Below are 18,916 nucleotides of genomic sequence, written 5' to 3' on the forward strand. Positions count from 1 at the left end.
TATTGTGTATCCATTCTGTACGTGTATATGTATATACACGAGTATATGCCACATGCGGCGAGTGCACAAACTCAAAGCCTCTCGCTGTCATGCAGGCTGCACAAACACAAGTGCAGCGGGTGAGGGTTGTCTCTCACATGCAAAGCAAACAGACACATACATACACAGGGACACACGGACATACACACACACTTACACAAATTGCAATCATTTATTATTATTTTTGTGTGCTTTGTCTCTTTGGCACAGAAAAAGTCGCGACTGTCGTCGTCGTCGTCGTCATCGTCGTCCTCGTCGCTGTCGGTTGCCATTGTCCTTCGTGCGCTCTTGTGTCAGTTTTGCTCAGCTCTGAGGCTCCAAAGCTAAGACACAAAGCAGAGGCATAGCCAGCCCACAGCGACGCACATGGGGTGGTAATGGGTTAAGGGCCAATGCAGTGGAACATTTTTTGGGGGTCACCCCAACCACCACACTCACTCACTCACTCTCACTCGCACACACACACTGAGAGAATTCTTACCCTAAATAATTAGCACTATTCAGTAGGGGCTGGGGCTAAGGGTGGGACTGGGGCTAGGGCGAGGGACTTGCTCTGACGACTACGACGCTGGCGGTTCGACTTCGACCCGGCGACCGACTTGCCTGCCCCACTGCTGCATGTCCTTCGGCCTGGCCTGCTGCACGTGCAGAAATTAACATTTCCGGTAATTTTGCGAAAATGAAAAGCAAAGCGAAAAATTAACGGCAGCGTCGCCGTTGCCGTTGCCGTTGCTGTCGTTGGCGTTGGCGATGGCGTCGCCGCAGCGCTGGGCAAAAGCGAAATGCGGAAAGCTTTTGTGTTAAATAAATATTAAAAGGAATTTCCCCGCAGCCAGGGCGGAACTGATGGAGACGGACCTGTGGGCTGGGGGCTGGTCGCTGGTTGGCAGCGACACCACCGTCATCAGGCATCGTTCTCTGACTGCGATGTTGGTCTTTTAAACACACATACTTTTACGCACACACCAGCCATAACGAGTAAATCTGTGCGTGTTCACGTATGTTACCTCATACAAATATACATATATATGTATTTACAGATGTATGTGTGCGCTCGCACACTTTTTATTTAATTGGAAATTGCGTATACGCCACCGTTAATGAGCCCATTGTGAAGGCAGTCGAAAGGTCGAAAGGGGTCCGCGAGCGGCTTAGTGGGTTTCCTCGGCTGTCGAGTCTGCTGGTGCATGGGCTCGCCTCTGCCCTGCTCTGCTCGTTTCGAGTAGTTACCATTACTGTAAATCAATCGTCAGTCGCGCAGGTTGGCTCCCTCCGGCTGCCTGGCTGCCTGGCTGACGCTCGTTGCTGTAACTGTGCTCAGGTTATTGCTTTCGCCCTTTTGCACAACGTCAACTCAAAGGCAAGGGCCGCCGATTGAGGCATGCACGCAACATGCGAATGACTGGAGGACTACTGGCAGGCTCGTGGAAGTTCGCAGGAAGTTCGCCTATACGCAATGCACGTATGAGGTCCTTCGTCTACCCCTCGTCTTGATTATATATGTCTGTCTGCGTCTGTGAGAGACAGACAAACGAGTCGGCCACTAATTGCAGTCAAAGGCTGCTTTAAATTTGCACCGCGAAAGCCCTCGATTGGCAGCGCCCAAGCCTCGCACATTGCCTTCGGTGTCAGCATGTCAAGCGGTTGCCGCAGACCCGTAGAGCAGCAGACCCACGTGTACGTCGAGGCTGCTGCCTTTCATTTCATTTCATTTCTTTTCCTTGTCTCCGTTTCCGTTTTTCCCTGTCGGCTCGTTTGCTGATTAAAACGGTGCGTATGTGTAATGAGTTAATTAAGTTTTTACCATCATTTCATTCGGCTCGTTTTCGTTGACGTTGTCGTTGTCGTTGTCTTACCTTTACATACATACTCGTCCATGCATACAGCGCATACACACTCATGAGCACATAAATTAATCATAAATCCTTTCTAGGCGTACGGCAAGTTACAAGTGTTTTGTATATTTGCCGAGGACGCACCTGTCCGTGCCCTGTCCTGTCCCGTACCTTTGCTGTTCTGTGCTGCCTGGAAAGCGTTAACAACTTCGTCGCAAGGATAGTCGAGAGTGGAGTCGGCTCAAGTCGGTTGGACTAAGTGTGTCAGCAGTGTTGCCAGCCAGGCAGCAAGCCAGCCAGGCAGCAACACGCCCCCTTGTACCATTTGATTAAAGACGGAAGCTACTCAGTGTGCGACTGTATGCGTTTCCTACTATGTGTGTGTGTGTGTAGTATGGCTATCCACTTTTATGCCTTCCTTGGCCTTCCCTCTGCCCCTGCTTTTGCCTCTGTTCTTGTTGGTCTTAGTTGTTGTAAATTTTATGTTATCCGCTTCCATTGTTTGTGTATGCGTTTATTTATGTTCCCCACTGTACGTACGAGAGAGTTTACTGATTTCCCCCTGTTGTTATTTATGCGTTTGTGCTAAACCTTATTTCCTGTTTGTCTTACATAAGCTGCAACGTTTAATTACACGCACAGGCCGCTCGAGGACACTTTCGCAGCAAACTTTTCAACAAAAGAATCACTACTTTATTATTTATATATTTTATTCATATATTATTGATAATACGCACTGCAATCGCATTTATCGAATGCGTTTGTCCGATTTTCGCTGGGGGTCGACTACCTGCCTGACTGCCTGCCATATAGAAGACCGCATGGCGTATGGGCTAATGGCAATTATGAACTGTTTTGGGGCCAAGCTGGAAACTGGACTGCATTAGAGCTAAAAGCGTTTAGTTGGCGGGTGGCAAACCACCAGCTAACCGACTGCTGGGACTGCCCGCTGTCATGTGAGAGCCCCAAAACAAGCAAAACAATTTGACGCCAGCAACCGCAAAACGTGCGGGCCGCAGAGACAGTCCCGTGGCCGGGACCCGCAGCAAAGACCCGCCCACAACTTAACCCAAAAATTGATGAATATGTAAGCAAATACAGAAGACTAACACGTAGCAGGGAGCGGGGGGCTGGGATTGGCAAATATACATATACTACACTCATACACATATAAAAAAAGGATCAAAGTCCTGAGGCGCGTTAATTTTCCCAGTCGTCAGCAGGAAAAAGTTGGGTTCTCATCCGACATCCACACCAACCGGACCCTCCTCCTACGAATATGAATGCCGCACACACACACAAACACAAATTATATTGAAATGTTAATAATCCAGTTGCTTAGACGTGCTGTGATGGCCGTCCTGCAGAGACCACGGAGCCAATGCCTGGACTGTCCCTAAAAGGGACAACTCAACTGTAAAAGGATATTTACATGGAGATTTGTATGCCGCCGACTTATGACTTTGATCAATGCCGCATACCCCCAGACCACACATACCCATTCCATACCAATCAGTGGGCTCCATCCATCCATCCGTCCGTCAGTCCATGAGGAGGTCCCTGCCACATTTATGTGCTTTTGAGAGTCACTTATGCCCACAATTTGGCACTGCGGTTATCTGGGGGATATGCTTTGATATATGACACGCCATTGGACTTGGTCTGGCACTGGGACTGGGACTCTTAAGGGCGGGGAGCTTTAGCTGGAGCTGGAGCTGAAGCTGTGGGGCAGCATCTTGGCTTGGCTCAGCAAATCTTTAAATTAAATTTGCTTAGCTCAAATCATCTCGCATTATACAGTATAATGTGCTTTTAATTTCATTCATTTGCATCCAGCATGAGGGTCTAGATGGACGTCGACTGCTGCTGCTTCTGCTGCCAAATGAAAACTAAAAAATCTAATTAGCGTTTGCCCAGTGTAAGAGCCGAGGCGAGGCGAACTTAAAGCAAACTTTCCGCTTTAATTTCAACTTAATTACGCTCCCCAACTAAATGCTGGAGCACTCCGAATGCAGCAGCAGAGCAGGAGAAGAGCAGCCATCTGGTGCTGGTACTGGTGCTGTTCTGTTTGTGGAACATTCTGCAAAGCCAATCAACTTGAGTCGCTAATGAAACTGCAGTCACTTTAAGGAATTTCAACTTTCAACTTTGCCCCATCCTTATGCTGGTCTCCTGCCTCTTGTCTCCTGTCGCTGTCATTGTCACCATTAGACGCCGCCTGGGCTGATGATAATGCTGATTTTTAATGTTGATTACCGCAAGCTGCAAAGCCGCAATCCTTTTACCACATTTTTTCCTTTGAGAATAGCATTGGCACTGGCTGCCAGGTCGAGTCGTACCGGAGAGTGTCTTGGTTATCTGAGGAGGAACCAGGAGTAGAGTCAGCATCATTTCCGCAAGTGTGCGTGGCATTTAAGTTGCCACTTAAATGAGGCAGTCACTCGTTTCGTCGTCTGTATTGTGTAGCTGCCACAACGATGCTGCTGCTGGTGGTGGCAACCACCTCTTCCTATTTCGTTTGTGGCAATGGCTGATGCTATGTTGGTCTGTGGCCCCGACGGTTGTGGAAGGGGGCGGGGTGCTGGCTGCCGGAGACAGGACGCAGCCTCATCAAGTCGTCGCGTAGCGCAGATCAAATGAAAATTTCATTGTGTTGTGCCGCGCGTTGCGATTTTCCCCGTGTCAGTTGTAGGTATTTGTGTGTGTGTGTGAGTTTGTGGGTGGGGCAGGCAACCACGTTTCCACCTTTTTGTGCCTCTGACTCGAAAACTTTTGGGTTATTGTACGACTCCGAGTTGTGCACTATTTCGCAAGTCCCTGTGTGTCCCCCTGTTGTTGCTTCTGTTGCCACCGGCGTCAGAGTCGTCGTCGTCGTCGTCTTCGTCCTTCGTCCTCCGTCGCGACCCAACGTCTAACGTGTAAAACAATGACTCATTAAGACTCATCTAAATTCTAATGAGATTCAGTAACTATTAAAAACAAAACATGACAAAGGCAAAGAGGCAACAGAGGCAACAGCAACAGCAACAGCAAACGCAAATGTGGCAAAGGGTTGCTGCCCCCGGGGCAACTTCCCCAATCAGTCCCCGCCCCGGGTTCTCTCCCTCGTCCGTCCGGCTCTTATCAACCAGTCAGCCAGGCAGCCGGGCAAAGGGCTTGGGTCGTATTTAGTGCTGATTTTGCTTCTTCGAAACTTTAAGTCCTGGCCAAAATTTAAGTCATTTGTATGCAAGTCGCCTGCGTTGCCTTTAAACAAATGTCAATAATTTGATTTAAATGTGGCACAGAAGGACCCTCAGAGGAGGGAGGATTGATGGGGTCTTGGGGCTTGGGGCTTGGTTCCCTGCTTATAATACAATCAGGCCCTCACACGTTGTCCTGGCATCGTAGGCGTAGGCCCATTCCGCTTGCTGATCGCGTGCAAATTTCGCATTTAAATGCCAGTAGGCGCTTGTTTTCCAATTTTGCAGCTCTCAATGCTGGGTTGCCATTTGCATTTACTGTGTTGACAATTGTGTGAAAAGACAATGCAGCAGCACAACAGAATAGAATGAACAGAACCGTAACGACAAAAGCGGTGCCGGCACCAGAACCGGCGACGGAGACAAGGAATTTGCGTATCAAGAATCGAAAAAAGGCAGGCCAGAGTTGCCCAAGGAATGCATTAGGGTTCGCTCGGTTCGTCTCTCCCGCTCTCTCTCTCTCTCTCGAGGCGAACAAACGAACATGTGGCCTTATACATTAGAAAGTACACACACAACACACACACACATGGAAAATGAAATGGAAATTGCGTATGTTGCCCCGGTCAACATTTCTACGGACAGAACAAGCGAAAGCGCCCGCCCGTCCAAACAAAACAGAGTCGAAAGTCGGAAAAGGGGATACAAAGAATCTATATTGCTCTACAGCCCTGACTCGGACCGTCCTCATGTGTTTGCATTGGTTTTTGGTTAGTTATATCTGGCCCAGGCACACACGCACCCACTCGGTGGAGCAGCCACATATATATAGCCTCTCGAAACAGTCAACCCCCAGAATGAACCCCATTTAACGCTGTTGTAAGCGTTTGCAGACAAACAAACCCGCCGATCACCCCCTTCGAAAATGTATCTGCTTCTGTGGCACATGTTGAAAGTAAACGCGACGCAGGTATGCTCGTAAACCCACCCCCCAGCACCCCACAGCACCACCCGCTCAAACGCTCAACCGACCATCTATTCCATTCTGCATATTTGTCGGGGCGCCACGAAATGTAAAGCAAGTAAAAACCTGGTTCAAATTGCGGTTACCGTTTTTATTTTCCGTTGCAACTTGCTCTCTCTTTCTGACCCGGCAAATCCATTACACTTATTGTCTCTGTCTGGTTTTCGGCGAGAATGTGTGTCTGTTAGTCTGTGTGTAGGTGTTGATACATCCACACTTATGGAGGTGCCTGCTCCATTTCTGTCCCACTGCCTGTGTCCCGTTAGGCGCCCGAAACACTGCTATAGTTTTCCCTTTTTTCCCGGACATGACCTGTACACATGCGTCTAACCGGGGAGACAGTGCGAGGGCGGGGGCTTGGCTAGGGATCGGGATCGGATTCAGGTTCGGCTCGAGTTCATGGAGCTGGGCGTTGGACTGTTAATTGTAAAGCGTTTTGCCACTTGGGTTGGGTTTCTCTGGGTTTTATTTTATTTTTTTCTGCGAACTGGTTTGTCCCTCTCTCACAGCTAGCCAGTGACTTCATTTGGTTTGGCACGTTTACAGTTAATTAATTTGGTTGACAGCAGACCGAGAGAGATAAAGTGTTGAGCCAACAATGTTGAGGTCATTGTCAAGGATGGGAATACGTTCTGGAGGCCCATGTTGAAGAGATCCAACCTTTGGAACTATGCTAATTTCCTTTCGAAATCGATCTATATATCTATCAAGGCTAAATGTGATCCAGTTTTGAGCATCAGCTTCTACAAGATACACATATAATCTTCTTATTGAACATTTTTCAAGTAGAAATCTTGGATCATAGCTCGTTGAGCTTTTTCTCGGTAAAGACCCCCCAATTTAAATTTCAATTAAAGACTTACAGCTCTAAAACATTTCATGGATCAAAGCCAAGGTCTCTGGGGGGTTTCCCTGCCCCCAGTTTCGAGTGAGCAGCAACAGCAACAATAACCCAATTGAGGGAAAACGAACAGCAAAAAAAGAACGCGAACAAATCAAATTCAAAACTCGTCGTCGCTGAATGAAATGTTGAAATTGCGTCTAGTAGCACCCTTCTCTGCCCCTTGCCGCTCACTCACATGGAAGCCGGCCGCTTCTCTGACCGTCCCCATCCTCCCTACCACTCCAATCCTCTACCTAAACCATTCTAGCCGTACCTTTTTTTGGCCAGCTGCGCAGCTGCTGCACTTTATTTCAGTCACTTGCTGGGCATTTTTTTCTGTTTTTTGTTTTTTGTTTTTGGAACGAGTGGCTTGTTTTTGCCATGTTCCCAGCTGCCTCTCGCCGTGAGGGTGTGTCTGCATCTGGATCTGTGTGTGTGTCTATCCCTATGTGGACGACTGTGTGTGCGTGTGTAGCCCGCTTTTGTGTGCAAGTGCGGTCATTTAATTTCGATTTGTGTTTTAGATTGTTTTGCGTTGCATTTGTTGATTTTTGCCATTTAAATAGAAATTTTTATTTTCTACACGTTCCTGGCTATGGCCTCGTCCCCATCACGGCACTCCACGGCACTCTACGGCACGGCCGGAGACCGAAACCAGGCAGCCGTCGCCAGTTTTTTGTTCATCCGTGCAGTTCCCCCATGGTTTTTGTACTTTCTCTTTTTTTTATTTTTTATTAACGCATGTCCATGGGGCATTTGCCAGCGCGGGGCCCGGCAAATTGGATTTCTTTTTTCGGACATTTGAAACTGACGAACGCCAGCCTGGGACCGGGCAGGACCGATGCTGGAGTCAGCGGGGAGCGGCGTATACAAAACCTAGCTCAAAATATATGCAACTGTTGTAGGAGTTGTTGCTGCTGTCACAGCACACCCCTCCTGCCCCTGCCCCCTGCCCCCTTGTACACAGAACCGCACAAGAACCGCCATCGTTTCTATTAGCCACGCGCATTCATAAGAGCGGAAATTTAATCTATGCCACAGGCCCGTTCATTTCATTTCTCCCATCGCTCACTCGCTCCCTCTCTCTGGTTAACTCTCTTTTGTCAATTTAAAGCTGCCGGCAAATGCTATCAATTCGAAATGTTCGTTAAATATTTAAATTGGCGCAGAACTAATGAAATAAAACCAATGCGAATGCAGAGCAGACCCACAGCCAGAGCCAAAGCCAACTCCAAAGCGATATTCCCAAGTGATTTCAGTTGGTTAAATTCGTGCTGGCTGCCTGGTTCGTTGGCTTGGAATGGGAAGAGGGGCCGATAGATACGGACTTCATCGATGTCTCCTGGGTTTTGTCGCGTTCTTAAAAACATTTGAACAACTGCTCCTCCCCAGATCCATAAGTCAGTTACAGTCAGCGGAAACGTTTTGCGAGTATTGCGAGCGAGCACCGCAGAGATACTAAATATTCTTTACCGCATTCAATCTGAGCTGAATTTGTATGAAATATTAGGGTCTAATACAACATGACAAGCTCCTAATACATTTATAAAATTCATCCGTTTGAGACGACTTCTTGGCGTTTCCAATTTCCCTGGAACTTCTCCGAGTGTACGAGAGGTACGTATATCTTGGCATGCGGCTCACGTAGCATCTTGCTTTAAATGCTTAAATAGAAGCCAACAAACGGGAGCTTCAATCCGGTGGTAGGCACTCACACAGACTCCAACACAGACACAAAGAGAGGGAGACGTTCAAGCCAAAAATTGGCATAAATAAGTAAAAGCGGCTACAGAGCGCCAAAGTCAACGTCAACGTCAACAGCGGTCTGGGGTCCCAGTACGCCATATTGCGCATATAGCTTTCTCTTTGAGATTGTGTGTGTGTGGGTATGGGTGTATATCTGTGTAGCTGTGCGTGCGTGTGTGTACGTCTGTGTAGTGTGTTTGTGTATTTACTCAACTGCTGTACCCAAAGCGCACTTGAGTGTGTATCATCATCAACATCAGCTGCTCTTGAGCCCCAAACCAGAACCAGGACCAGGACCAGGTCCAGAACCAGAAGCAGTAGCAGTGGTTGAACCCGCACCACGACCAACTTCAAGTTTCCCTACTGCTCCGACTTTCCGTTTGGCCCCCAACATTTCGCCAACCGCCGCCAGCACTAAAGATACAAAGCTGCAGATATAACCAGAGGAGCTCAGCGAGTGTGTGTGCTGCCAGCCTTCTGCCTCCTTCTTGTACTCGTACTCGTACTCGCACTCGTACTCGCACTCGTACAGTCCTCCCTATCGTTCCCATTCTGTGGCCACTACAGCGACAGTATCTTTGAATGCTTAACAACATTACAAGCTGACTTATGAAAGAGCCGAGCCGGGCCGGGCCGGGCCGGTGGCTGCCCCGCCTGCAATTTGACTTGACTTTTACGTATCGTCAAGTACTTTTCTGGTTTTAGCCTCTCTGGGGGGACATTTGTCAGTCGAGAGACAAATTTAATTTCTGCTATTTTTGCGAGCCAGGCGACGTCTGCGCTTAGATATGAATTGCAATGAAAGTCACAGTCGTCATGTATGACGAGACGGTCTATGGCCGGACACGGGTGTGGGTCATAGCCAGAGCCAGTACCAGTACCAGTACCAGGGTCCGTGTCCATGTCCATGTCCGTGTCCGTCCCCGACTGTCTGAGTGGGTTTTTGTGAGTGCAGGCACCCCAACTGTGGGCCCTGGCAAACTCGTTTTTAATATGCAGCCAGAAGTCGGCGCACGCAGCGTATGCGTAATTTTATTACAACTGCCAAAGCTGCTCGATTCAGCAGCCTCGCAGCACCCCTCTGCATCAGTGGCAGCAGCTACAAATGAAATGAATGGGAACTATTTTTGGCCTTCCCAACTTCGACCCTTTATCTATCTTCCTCCCTCTCTCTCTCTCTCTATTTGTGTGTGTGTGTGTGGGGCCACACGCAATGCACAGAATTCATTTCGCATTTAAATTGCTGTTCAGAGAGCAATTAGCTGAAATTATTGTTGCTACGTGTGCATCGTCACTTGAGCCGAGGCATTGGCATTGGCGCTGGCACCCCAAATCAGGCGGTAGCCCGGAATTGGGGATTTTGTGGGTGGATGAGAAACTGCGGCGAATGCTTAATGTGTGCCGGGGAGGCCATTATTCAGTTTCCCCACTTGGCAAAAAAATGCTGATTTGCGGTTTGCCAATGCCAACCACACACACACACACACACCCAAGCCCAGCCCCGGCCCAGCCGATATAAAACCCACACACAGAATTCACAATTATTTACTAAAGCTTTCCCAAGGAACACACACAAAAAAAAAATGGAAGAAAAGCGAAAAAAATCGAGACTCGTCTCGAGGCAAAATTATGCCAAAACAAATCAAGCAAATGAAAATATCACAGCCACAAAATCAAGGCAAGACACACGCAGCGCTGCACAGCGGTGGCTCCAGCTCCGCATTGGCCTAAATGGGTGGGGCCCCAGCGGGAAGGGTGCAGAGGGGAGAGCGGTACAAACTTGTGGGTGCCACAAATGCTGTGCTTAATAGGCATCAGCTGGGTATTAAGTTGTTGGGTTTTTTCTTTTTTTGTCATCGTCTTGCCCGCGTCTCTTGGCAGCATGACAACGTTTTTTGTGTGCCTGTTTATCTGTGCGTGTATGTGTTGTATCTGTGAATGTGGGAGGAATCCAAGACCGGCCAGCTTCTTGGGGCATTTCCCCCTCCTAAGCTCTCATTCGAGGGAGCCTTCTGTTCAACAAACAATTTGGGGAATGCCATTAGGTGACGCCTATTGCCGAAATTATCTCTGGCTTCAAGTTCTCTTTTTTGTTGTGGGGGGAATTCAATCACATCATCTTTTGTTAAACTCGTGGCACAGCCAACGACAGCGGAAGCCCGAGCAAATAGGTAATAACATCCAGGAGGAGGCACAAAGGAATCGAAATAAAGACGCCAAAAAAGTGTTGCCTACTTTCCAGGGCACGAAACGTTAATGGTTCTCGTTGGTGGTGGTGGTGGTGGTGGAAAGGTGCGATGGGGTTGGGTCTAAGCCACAATGGTATTGGCATACAAAGGGGCATCCAATCTGCCATTAAACAGCAATCGTATCGCTCAGAAATTGCTGATGGCTTTCGTTTATTTGGCTTATAAATTCATCAATTTCCAATGGGCCTTCTTCGTTTAATAGAATATAAATTGCTTACGAATCACCCACTGTTTGCTTTAGCTAACACCCCGCCAAATTGCATTATAAACTTTTGCCTTTATCCCCCATCATAGTTGTCCGCGTATGTCTGCCGCAAACTGTGGTACATGGCACGCGGTAGGGCTGGGAGAGGGGGCGGAGAGTACAAAAAATTAAAAATTAATAGCAACTGGCGAGTGCCGATGAAAACCACAATGCAGCAAGAACAACAACCACTGCGAAAAAAACGAAACGAAACAAAACAAAAACTAACCGACTAACAAAGTGTAAAAAACTATTGAGTGCTGGCGTCCCAACACTTCACTGTGTTTGCCCCTCCTCTGCCTCGACAGAACCCGCCACTAACAAAAATTTCTAATTTAAAAGTTTTGCACCCAACCGCCGACGAGCAACGAACGAGGCAAAAACCAAAAACTGGGGGCAGTGCGGAAGAAAATGAAAGCAGCCGAAGCTGGAAAATGGAAAATAGCAACAAAGACAGACGGCAAATAAAAACGCAACACACACACACTCACACACATACAGACAGACAAACAGGCATACACACCCGAGCAGATAATGCAATTCCCTCCCAGAAAGAAAGTGGAGAAAGCAACTTGGCCAGCTGCAATTTTGTTGCTGGCATCCTCGTCGGCGGCGTCGTCGTTCTCATCGTCATCGTAGTCCTCCTCGTCCAGGCCGTCGTCGTTGTGTAGGCGTTGTTTTTGCCCACATCGTTAGCAATGCTCATCGGCAACATTTCGTCAGCTTCCGCCAGCCAGCCAGCCAGCCAGCTAGCCAGCCATCCAGCTAGCCAGTCAGCCAGTGAGGGAACCAGCCAGGCGGCGGTGGCGGTTGGAGGAGCGCCGCGTCATGCGCGTTGGCACTGCGTGGCCTGCAGTCGCCACCTAGCACCTAGTCCTCCTCCTGCAAGTGGGTGGGGGCTGTAACCGGGCAGGGACCTCGAGCTAGAGCTAGAGCTGGAGCTTGGGGCTTGGGGGTCACCAGTCGCTCCTCCTAGCCGGCAATCGTTGGCTGAAACTATTTTTATATGCTGGCCCAGTCTTTGTGTCTATGGGGTGTGTGTGTGTGGGAGCCAGATGGGGGCTTGGCCGTATTTGGGGAAGCGTTTGTCATTGTGCATTACTTTTAGCATGCATCGCGGCGCGTTCTATGATGCAACAATGTGGCATAGCCACCCTTGCCATCCCCCAGAAGCGATCCGCTGCTGTAATTTGCTTGTTGTTGCCCGGTTCGTTGGCTTTGCCGGGTTTAAGGGCGCATCATCCTACAAGGTTTTTTTCCTCAGAAAATTTTACGATGATTTTCATTTTCATATTCGAATCGTGTGCGCTCTGTGTTGCTGTGGGTTTTGAAGGGGGTCCCTTTTTGTGTGTGTGCGGGTAGCTTGCAAATCGAATTATATTTGCTGCCACACAATGTCGACAACAGGCAAGGGCACAGCATTACAATGCCTGCAGCTGCAGCTGCAGCATCTTGTCATGCCTCTTGCCTCTTGCCTCTTGCATCTTGCATCTCATTCACTTTTTGTGGCTTTTGCCCTTTGGCTTCCTGCACTTTGACCAACACTCTGTTGTTGGCTGTGAGGAAATTACCTTACTCTGGAAATTGTCTACCAAAAAGCAGGCAGCGTACTTTTTACGACCTTCTTCTTTGTGGTGTGAGTGGTGTGTATCTTTTGGAGTGTGTTTTTTTGCTCATCTTAATGCCGAGCATCATATTTCTTTCTTTCTTTATATATATATATATACTTTTTAATATGTATTTTGTCGTGCATAATGTTGACATTTTGACGCACTAATAAACATAATTTGCTCATAAAATACGTTTTATTGCCAGGGCGTCTCAGCATCACTGGGAAATTTTCGGTTTCGTGGGAGTGCTTGTTCATCTCCAGTATATGAGGCACATTAAATTGAAGGCAGATATGCCGAGTTCATTTGGAGACAGACGGGGCAGGTATAAATCTTGAATTAGGTGTCGATATCGGGAGACAAAAGCGCTTTAATTCCCTCCCCTGGTAGACCGTCAACGAGTTCAATGAACCCTCCTCCCGCCTTGACCAGCTCAGCCCCCTAGCCCACAGTCCCTGTCTCACATTGCATAATTAATTGCTGCTTCACACTGAGCCCTGGAGCTCTGTATCTCTGGATCTTCCCACAATCTGAGCGCTTTAAATCACATTTTCTCATTTTACCCCGAAATACATATTGCAGCATACAGATAACGTAGATAAGGCAGAAAGGAAGACACGAAAAACATTTTTAAATATTTATTAGCAACAGCTTACAAGCTTCATCCTATTTTCTTTCGGCTTTCATCGGTGGCTGCCTCTCTTCGGCGTTAAGTAATTTCGTTATTTGCCAAAACATGGGACCGCCCGGGCTACGCCTTTTGCTGTTCCGCCACCGCCATTTGTCTGCCTCGTCCGGGGCTGAGGCTGGTGCTGGGCTGCTCGTTGATGCCATTATCTTATTCAGCATCCTTGTCATCTCATAAAGGATGCCTATTATAAATTAATTTTTGCCAGCCGTGGTCGCCCGCCTTCCCCTGTGATTCTCCTGCACCCAGCCACTTTTCCAGCTCTTCTCTCCTATCGCTTTTATCACTTGGGGAGGAGCCAGTACCCGCACCAAAATATCAAACATGTTGCTCCTGTTATGGCCGTCATGTGTGTGTGACTGAGTATGGGTATTCGTGTGTGTGTGTGGGAGTGGGAGGGCGCGAGTGTTCCTGACTATATGACTATATAATTTTTTGATTTAACGCTGCTGCTGCTACTCCTGCTGTCGCAATTTTTCAAAAAAACACCCTCATGCTTTTATATTTTTGTTGCGCCTCGTGCGCCGTAAAAGTTGAAAGTTGCTGGTGCCACAACAAACTCTGCCCCAGACTCTCTCTCTCTCTCCCTCCCCCACTTCTACACATATGTGACATTGATGCCTCCTCTCGCTGTTTGAGCTGTTTTATTGTTATCATTAAACGGCAACACCTCCACGTCGCCTTCGCCGCCGCTGTCGCCGCCGCCTGTTCGACATGTTGTCCTGTCTTTGTGTTTTCTTCTGCTCCTGCCGATGCGGGCTCCTCGAGGAGGCCTCAACAAGTTTGACAAGGCCCTGGGCCCACTCGTTTGGGTATGGGCCTGAGATTGGCTCTGTGGTGGGGGGAGTGCGAGGGAGGGGCGGTGCCCGGTCCTGATCCCATTATGATTAAAAATTGTTTTGCGACTCTTATCTTTTGCGGCTGGCTGCGATCATTAATGAAGCAGAAAGTGATTGGGATGAAAGCCCTGGCACCCATTCCCATCCTGGCCCCGAGTCATGATTAATTGGAGCGCACAAAGCCGAATTGCGCACAAGCTGGCGCCACGGAGAGAGAGAGAGAGAGAGAGAAATAGTGAAAGAGACAAATCAGAAGAAGCTGTGGCAGCAACAGAAGCGTCAACGCTTTTCGGGTGTTAACTGCATTTCATTCATCAACGCTTGCTAGCCGCAACGAGCTGCCAGCAACCAACAAGCTACGGTTTTGGATTGGGGCAGGGGCAGGAGCAGCTGGGGTTAGTGGCAGTGAAGAAGAAAAGGAGTTAGATATAGAGTTAGCTGTTGAGCAGGAGCACCTCCTGGTGGCTGGTGGCTGGTGACTGCTGGTCGGTGGCAGTTGCATAGGAAATTCAAATAAAATTTACCACAGTTTCTCGTAACTTTGTCAACGATGCGCAACATGAGGCAGGAGATGGAGATACCATCGCTGATGTCTGGCAGACATCTTGAGTGGGTGAGAGGATGACGAAGACCAGTGGCAGAGAGACGTGGCAGGGACGTGCCAACGAGTCGTGGCAACGAATTGCAATTTGCAATTTTATGGCAGAGCAGCAGCTAGAAACAGAAACATGGGGCATGGGGCATGGGGCATGGGGCATGGAGAGCATACACACAGAAGCCGCCACAGTACAAAACAAACCAATTTAAATTTTCAACGGTGCGGAGACGGCGGTTAGGGGGCTCTGGATATGCTCCTGGTGCTGGGATACAAAGCGGAGCAGAGCAGAGCAGGGCTGGCGAAAAGCGCAACAAAGCGTAGCTGACAAAATCAAACCAACAGCAGCACAAAAAACACACCCAAAGAAGAAGCAAAACAAAAACGGAAACAAAAAACTGAGAGAGAGAGATGGAACAGAAAATGAAGAGAAATATTCGCAATGACAATTGAAAGTCGGAATCGGAACCAGGGGACACTGAGGTGGCTGTGGACTGGCCAAGCACTCAATCAATAAATTATGCTGCCACGGAATATACAAATCAGCGAACGGGCAACAGTCCGGGGGTGCCACAAAAGAGGCAGAGGCAGAGGGGAGGCCGTGGCGGTGGCGGTGGCGGTGGCTACAGGAGCTGCACGATCTGCGGGCTGCTTGTTTGGCCTGGTCACGCGGCAGCTGCGGAACAAAAGGCCATGCTCCATGGCCCCAGCCCCAGCCCCAGCCCCAGCCCCAGCTCCAGCCCCCGCCCGGGAGACCCCAACGAGACCAAAGCGGGGCACAGACGGATGTGGCTTTGTGGGTTTTTGTGTGCGGTCGCCGCCCCATCTGCTGTTAGTCATTTGAGCAGCGGCGACACAACCGAGAGCGAGCGAGGATGCTGTTGACGATGGTCAGGGCCAGAGTATGGCGAAGATAACGACGGACCAGCCAGCAGCCAGCAGCCAGAAGCCAGAAGCGTAGTTGGGTGCAGCAGAAGAAAGGGCGTTCCATGTCTACTGCCGGAATACCCACTCTTTGATGTGAATGCCCGATCCCGGCATGCCTGCCAGGACTACGCCCCTGCCAGCTGGAATGACACTGTCAAATGCGTTGACTGCATTGTGCCACTGTGGCTGGTAGTCCCAGGCGCCAGCCAGAGACAAAGACAAAGGCGAAAGGCGGCGCTCAGTGCAACCAAAATTGCAAAATGGCTGCCAGGCTCGACTCGCCTCGCCTCGCCTCGCCTCGCCTCGCTACGGCTCTGCTCTGCTCTACTCTGCTCTGGCCTGACCCCAAGCTGACCTCAAGGGAAAGCGGTCTTTAAAGCCGCCGCTGCTGCCAACATCGATTTTTCACACAGGAAGACCGCCAGACAGGCAGACAGAAACAGGAACAGCAGGACATATCGTGCATTTGCATGTTTCTCTGTCTGACATATAAAATGTTGTATATAAAATATTGATTATGATTGACGATTGCAAAGGATACAGTGCCCGCAGGATAACAGACAAAATGACAGGCTCAAAATGATGGCACCCAAACGAATCCTGCAGCAGGCTTTAAAGAGCGAAAACTGATACTCCAGGTGTGTGTCCTTCGGCCCAGGCATGTGCAACTTGATCGATTTCTCTAATCTGCCTTTTCATTGGCACCCCAGCACGCACATTGACGCACCTGGCGGGGGACCACATGACGATACGACCATAGACCCAGCAGCCGAAACCACACCACACCGCACCGCACACAAGAACCCACTCGCAGAGCCCCACAACTGCCTGGCATTGTCCAGTCAAGCGCCTCATTGTCCCCACAGTGACTGTCATGAAGTCCAACTAAGCGGAAGCTGTAGGAATTTACCAACGTTTAAACTTTAATGCTTGGTACAACAGTTTTTATTCCTTGCTCTCTCTCTCTCTCTCTCTCTCTCTCCCCCACTGAGCCTCTTTTCTGTTTTCCCTGAAAGTGTGTGTGTGTGTGCTTGAGATTTTTTTCCCTGTTTCCCGACTGCCGGCCGGGTCTGCTGTGTGGCCAGAGCCCGCTCCACTTCCACCTCCACCCCGCTCCAATTGAACCTAATCCGGCTGCTAAAGTATTAGCTACGTAGTTGTATGCTCATCCCGGCTGTCCAAACTGCCTTATGCTGCTTTTGTTGTTTGCTGGCATTTAACAAAAAACAAAAGAGCCAAGGAATAAAAAGTGCACCAGAGAATTAGAGAAAGAGAGAAAGAGGGAAAGACTGAAGCAGAAGCAGAAGGATGGCTAGACCAACAACGGAACCCGAACGAATCGGAGAAGTGACGTTTGTTAAAAGTTTTGCTGGCCGTCCCTCCAAGTCCGACCGTGTATGGATGTGCCGTGCCACTGGCGTTTGCCAGTGAAGGTGGATGTGGTGGAGGTGGGGTGAAACTGCAGCGTCCACTTAATAACAAGGCATCAGCCGCTGGACGTTGTGCCATACAGCCGACGGGCATACTAATCTCCTAGTCCACTTGGACATGGCCTCCCTCTAAATTAAGTGACCGGTTTAGAGCTCTTGCCGGTTACCCCCCGCCAATCAGCCGCGTTGTGGGACTTCTCTGAACTCTGGAATATCGCCATATACTCGTATGTAAGACTGATGTGCTTTGTGTATTCTTCACACTCCTGTGCTGCTTTCAAGTCCTGCACCCAAGTCGGGTCCAAAGTGGACAGCGAATAGACAGGAGGGCAAAGACATTAATGACATCCAACATCAATGAGTGTCAGTCGTTGTTCTTGTTTGTGAAAAATGAATACAAGAAGACAGGCACAGGGACGGGCAGAGGGACAGGGAGACGCCTGGCAGGTGACGCTCTTGGACTTGGCTTGACTCGGCGTCAGCATGGCGTATGATTGATTTTCCAGTCGTAAACTATGGCTGAGCTGGGCTGAAGTCGGGGCCCAGATAAATGCGGCAAGTATTAAACGGCAAATAAGCTTCAATAATAATAAAAGTTATAAATCTTTTGCATTGCCTGTCGACGACGGCCAGAAGCGAAAAGGACAAGCTATGGCAGCGACAGCGACAGAAGCGAAGCCGGAGCTGGTGGACACGGCTTGTCCTCCAAAAGGACGACGACATGCTGCAACGTAGCGATAATAACAATTTATTGCACACGCACGCATACACACACACACACACTCAAACACTCACACACATGACTAGACATACTCATACTTGTGCAGAGTCGTGTGCAGAGTTGCCAAGTGGCGGAAAATGCCGCGAGACGGGATTGCAACAGAAACAGCAACAGCGGCAGACAAAGCGCAAAAGGCGGGGCATAAAAACCGCAAAATAATAAAAATGAACAATGACAGGTTAATAGCAAATAAATGAAAGCCCATAAGAAAGGCGGCGCAACAACAACAGCAACAACCATAGGAGAGAAGATGTAACAGATGGAAGCAGGCGCCGCAGCTGAAACTGGAGAAGCCCAGAGGACCAGGGCCAGAGCCAGAGCCAGAGCCAGACAACAAAAGCAAGAGGAGGCACATGGAGGAGGCGACAATGGCCAAGTGCCGGCGACTGGTGCCCCAGTCCAGACTGTCGGCGGACAAACTATGCTATGCTCTTCGCCTAGGCAATTGATATATAGTTTTCAATTTTAAAAACCATTGAGCAGAGCAGCATGCAACGAGTGCTGTGGAACTGCGAGGGAAATGCCAGGAGTAGCCATCGAGGACGCTGTTGGCATATTTAAAGCATAACTGCGCAGACACGACCAGCGACAAGACCCCTCGATAATGGCTGCAAACGTACTTAACGGCCACAATAATGACGGTAATGGGCGATGAGTTAGCAGGCGGCATGACAGTCTGCGGGCTGGGGCATGGGCTATGGGGGGGCTATGGGCAGGTTGACAAAATGCATTCGGCATGCAATGCGACGCCTGCCAATAATAATCGTCGCCCCATCATCATCATCATCATCATCATCATCATCATCATCATTACCATTACCATTAGTGAGCAGTGAGTGGGATG

At 49.2% G+C, this 18,916-nt stretch overlaps 1 protein-coding gene across 1 annotated transcript in view; it reads right to left on the bottom strand.

Moving 5' to 3' along the window:
* The window catches only part of LOC6588478 (nucleolysin TIA-1), a 35,900-nt gene that overhangs the window by 11,552 nt on the left and 5,432 nt on the right, over window positions 1–18,916 (bottom strand). The window lies entirely within an intron of this gene.

Source organism: Drosophila persimilis, unplaced genomic scaffold (assembly GCF_003286085.1).
Source record: "Drosophila persimilis strain 14011-0111.01,24,50 unplaced genomic scaffold, DperRS2 tig00000000-arrow-pilon, whole genome shotgun sequence".
Lineage (NCBI taxonomy): Eukaryota > Metazoa > Arthropoda > Insecta > Diptera > Drosophilidae > Drosophila > Drosophila persimilis.